Source organism: Portunus trituberculatus, chromosome 17 (genome assembly GCF_017591435.1).
Source record: "Portunus trituberculatus isolate SZX2019 chromosome 17, ASM1759143v1, whole genome shotgun sequence".
Taxonomy (NCBI): Eukaryota; Metazoa; Arthropoda; class Malacostraca; order Decapoda; family Portunidae; genus Portunus; species Portunus trituberculatus.
In genome coordinates, this window is record NC_059271.1 from 6685001 (window position 1) to 6690000 (window position 5000).

Consider the following 5000-nt stretch of genomic DNA (forward strand, 5'->3'; position numbering starts at 1 on the left):
GCTGTCTCATTATGCCTATTTGTAAACCACAGAGATCATTTATATATTTCTATGGGGGGAGATTATTTTTCTAGTTCCCAAGAGCGTTTCTGTCTTTTGATAATGTAATGCCTTGTTGAAACTGATCTGATTGGCTATTACTTACGAAATTGATTACTGAGTGTGTCAATTCCGTGTTGCGATACTACTAGAATGACCAAAACTCTGCCAACCCACCACTAGCATCACCTGAGTCGTAAACGTCTCTCTCTCTCTCTCTCTCTCTCTCTCTCTCTCTCTCTCTCTCTCTCTCTCTCTCTCTCTCTCTCTCTCTCTCTCTCTCTCCCTCTGCTTCCCCCTTCCCTCTCCTTCTCCCTAGCAAACCCTTTCAAACCACAAATAAAACGAAAGAAATCAACAAAAAACTAAAATAAACCCAAATAACTCCCTTAAAAACCTCCCAAACCACCACTACAAGCACATGACAACACCGAAATAGCAGTAACCATTAACCAGACACTCGTAAGCAGTCGACAAAAGGCGCTGAGGACTTTTCGAGGGGATACAAATTTCTGGACCTTACCAATGCAAAGACCGTCCGAATTGAGCATGTATCCAGTGTGACAGGTGCACGTGAACCCCCCTGGCCAGTTGTTGCACCCTTGCTGGCACGGCCTCACCCTTGTCTGGCACTCGTCCACGTCCTGCAGGCGAGAGAGAGACAGAGAGAGAGAGAGAGGAAATGAAGAATAGGAGGAAGCGGAGGAGGAGAGAAAGGGAGAAAAAAGTAGGGAGAGAAAGTAGGAGAGGAGAGGTAGGAAGACAAGGAGAAGAGAAGAGGTAGGGAAAAGAGAAGGAGAAAGAGGAGGAGGAGGTAGGAAGAGAAGGAGTAGAGGAGAGGTAGGAAGAGGAGAAGGTAGGAAGAGAAGGAGTGGAGAAGTAGGAAGAGAAGGAGGAGGAGGAGAGAAAAGGGGAGAAGTAGGAAGGAAAGGTAGGAGAGAAGAGGTAGGAAGAGAAGGGGTGGAGAGATAGGAAGAGAAGGAGGAGAAGAGAAGAAGAGGTAAGAAGAGGAGAAGAAAAGTAGAAATAGGAGAAGGAGGAAGAGGAGGAAAAATAGAAGGAGAAGGAAGAAGGAGGAGGAGGAGAAGAAAGAAGAGAAGAGGGAGGAAAAGGAAAGGAGGAAAGAGTAGGAGGAGAGGCAGGAAAAAGAGGAGGAGAGGTAGGAAGAAGAGTACGAGGAGAGGTAGAAAGAGAAGGCGGAGAGGAAGAAGAGGAAGAAGAGGTAGAAGGAAAGGAAGAGGGAGAAGAAGAGAATTATGAAGAGAATGGAAGAAGAAGAAGAAGAAGAAGAAAAGAAGACGAAGAAGAAGAAGGAGGAGGAGGAGGAGGAGGGGGAAGATACATAATATAAAAAAAGAAAGATTAAGACAACGGAAAGAAACAATAAAGACGAAAAGAAGAAAAAAATGATAAAAAAAGGGATAAGGAACAGGAATAACAAATAATGGAGAGGAAATGGGAATAAAAGAATGGAAGCAGATAAGATTAAAATATGAAAGTGGAGACGAAGGAAACGAAGAAGGAAGGTTGAAAATTGCAAATAAAGGAGGAGGAAGAGAAGGAAAAAGTGTGAAAACGAAGGAGGAGGAGGAAGAGGAGGAGGAGAGGGTGTGAGAAAGAGGATTATGTTGTTATCGAGGGAAGAGGAGAGGAAAGAGGCGGAGAAATAGGAGGATTAGAAAAAAGGACAAAAAATGAGGAGGAGGAAGAGGAGGAGGAGTGAAATAACATAAAAAAAGAGAAGAGGATTATGATGTGACGACAAGGAAAGAGGAAAGGAAGAAGAAAGAAAGATAGAAAGCGAAAACATTGCAAGGAGGATAATGGAAGACAGAAAGAGGAGAGAGAGGTTGAAGGATAAAAGGAGGAAGAAGAAAAATGACCATTAAGACAAAGAAACTAAATGTCCTACACTCTCAAACGTCATACAGCTCACAAACACTCATACATACATACACAGTACACACATACATACATACATACATACATACATACATACATATTATATTCACCACAGCAAGGAATACAATATCACATTTCATATATCACCTTACAAAATACATAGCTGGATAGTTTATATAGATTCGTAGTTTATTGGCACCACTTACTATGCTGTCTTGCAAATACTTCTTGTTTTAATGTCACTAGTGCAAATATTATAAAGATCCGTAATTAATTGACATCACATACTGTAGTGTCTAGCAATTACTTTTTTTTTTTTAATGTATCAAGTGCAAAGAATATAAAGACACGTAATTAGTTGACACCACATAATATAGTGTCTTGCAAATATTTCCTTTTAATGTCACAAGCGCAAAAAACGCCAACAGAAAGTGCTATATAGAAGAAAAAAAAAAAATCGTCGTGAAAAAGCCAATCTGTAAAAACAAGATTAAGAAAAGAATAATGAAGAAATAGAGGATCATTGTCTTGAAACCTTCCTATTAACCTTTTCTGCTTACTATTTGGTGATTTTATACAGCTTCAGAAACTCAAGTGGGGATTAAAATAGTGAAGCCTCGGTGCATTAACCCCTTCAGTACAGGGACACATTTTTACCATGAATTTTAGTTATGATAAAGCGATTTTATGTACATTAAGAAAGGTCTATGAAGGTCAGAAGATTAATGGCCAGAGTCTTCACTATTTTAATCCCCCACATGACTTTCTGAAGCTGTATAAAAATGACAAATAGTAAGGAAAATAAATATGGAAACATGTCATGGTACTGAAGGGGTTAATCTTCTCACCTCCATAGACACCTTGTAATGTAAATGAAATGGTCTAATCGTACACAAATTTCAAGATTAAAAAATATGTCCCAGTATTGAAGAGGTTAAAAGAGCTCAGGTCACAGGAAGCAGGAAGCACAGATACATGCAGGGAGTTCTTGAATTAACCAGTTTGTAAAAGCCCCTACAGCATTACTCCTACTCCCTCCTCCCTACTCCCTACTCCTTACTCCCTATCCCCTACCTGCTTCTGTATTTCAATCATCCTGTAACCTGAACTAATTTAAGAGAGAGGTTTCAAGACATTCATCCCTTTTTTTTGGCTAACTCTCTCTGACCTGCATGGGAACTAGCTTCTAAGTAGGCCTTTTTTGTTGCCCTACCCCAGTTTTCCCCTCTTACATAAAAAGTCTACTGAAATACAGAGAGAGAGAGAGAGAGAGAGAGAGAGAGAGAGAGAGAGAGAGAGTGTTGCAGAGTTTACCAGTTTGCTAAAGCCCCTATAATCTTACCCCCAAAAAAAAGCCTGCAGAAATACAAATACAAGCCGAGAGTTCTTGAATTAAACAGTTTGCATAATCCCTTACAACCTTACCGCTACAAGGCTGCAACAATAGATACAGACAGAGAGTAGCAGAGTTTACCAGTTTGCACAGTCCCCCACAATCTTTCCTACAAGTCCACCCTTCCACCTTCTTTTCTCCTTCACTCCTTCACTCTGCTTCAACCTTACCGCTACAAGGCAACAAAAATAGATACAGACAGAAAGAGTTATAGAGTTTACCAGTTTACATACTCCCCTACAGTCTTACCTTACAAGTCTACCCTTCCACCCAAACCCTCTGTCCTTCACTTCACTCCTTCGCCTCTTCACTCTATTGTAACCCGAGAATCAAGAATAAAAGAAACACACAAAAAAAAAAGGTAACAAACATGAAAAAATGAAGAAGGAAATGAATACATAAGAGGGAATCTGCAAGAGGCTGTCAGGCATCCACGTAGCACTTCCTGTTTGAGAAAAGCTACCTAATCATCTGTACATTTATCTAATCTTCTTTAAAGCTCCCTATTGACTCAGCACTAACAACATGACCACTGAGTTCGTTTCACCCATCGACCACTCTGTTTGAAAAGAAGCAGAGGAATAAACGAGGGAAGAAGATGAGGCACACGAAAGCATTTAAGTTGCAAGCACGACTCGACCCACCTCGCACGTCCTTCCGTCTGGCCTGAGTTGGTACCCGGGTCGGCAGCTACACAGAGGGCCGTCCGGGGTGTGGCGGCAGTCGTGATCGCAGCCTCCGTTAGCATCAGCGCAGAAGTCAGTCACTCTCCGCCCTGTGACGTGAAGAGAAAGAGAGATTGAGAGGGTGAACGTCAATATGGCATATAGTTAGTATCAAGTGTAGACAGAGTGGATAAATTATGATTATTAGCTGGAAAATGCAAGTGTGTGTGGCCTCAATATGTGGGGGAGAGAGAGAGAGAGAGAGAGAGAGAGAGAGAGAGAGAGAGAGAGAGAGAGAGAGAGAGAGAGAGAGAGAGTAGTACTAGCTAGCAATGGATGTGACGAGAAAAGGAAGAAGATAAACAAGATTTACAACACGAACAAGTTAAAAACGTAAGCAAAAATGGATTAAAAGCAAAAAAAAAAAAAAAAAAAGAAGAATAAAAAATAAATAGATAAATAAAATAAATAAATAAATAACAACAAGTGGACTTTAAGAATACAGGCAGGTGGAAGGATGCAAGGAAAGGGAGTGGCTGAACAGGTGGAGGGTAGAGGAAGGTGGAGTGCTGCAAATATCGTCACGCCTCCACCAGCGTCGCCGTCACCGTCACCTTAATTACAGTGATCAGCATAATTTGGTGACAAGGAGACGCACCCACTGTGTTCCCGTGTCCTTGAAGGGGAGGTGGAGGAGGAGGAGGAAGAGGGACAAAGGAAGGAAGAAGGGAAAGAAGGAAAGAGAAAGAAAGAACGAAAAAAAGAGGAGGAAGAGGATGAGGAGGAGGAAGAGAAGGAGGAATAGGAGGAGGAGACGGAAAAGGAGGATTAGGATGAGGAGGAGGTGGAATAGGAGTAGGAGGAGGAGGAGGAAGAAGAAAAGAGAAAAGAAAGAAGAAAAGAAGAGAGAGAGAGAGAGAGAGAGAGAGAGAGAGAGAGAGAGAGAGAGAGAGAGAGAGAGAGAGAGAGAGAGAGAGAGAGAGAGAGAGAGAGAGAGAGAG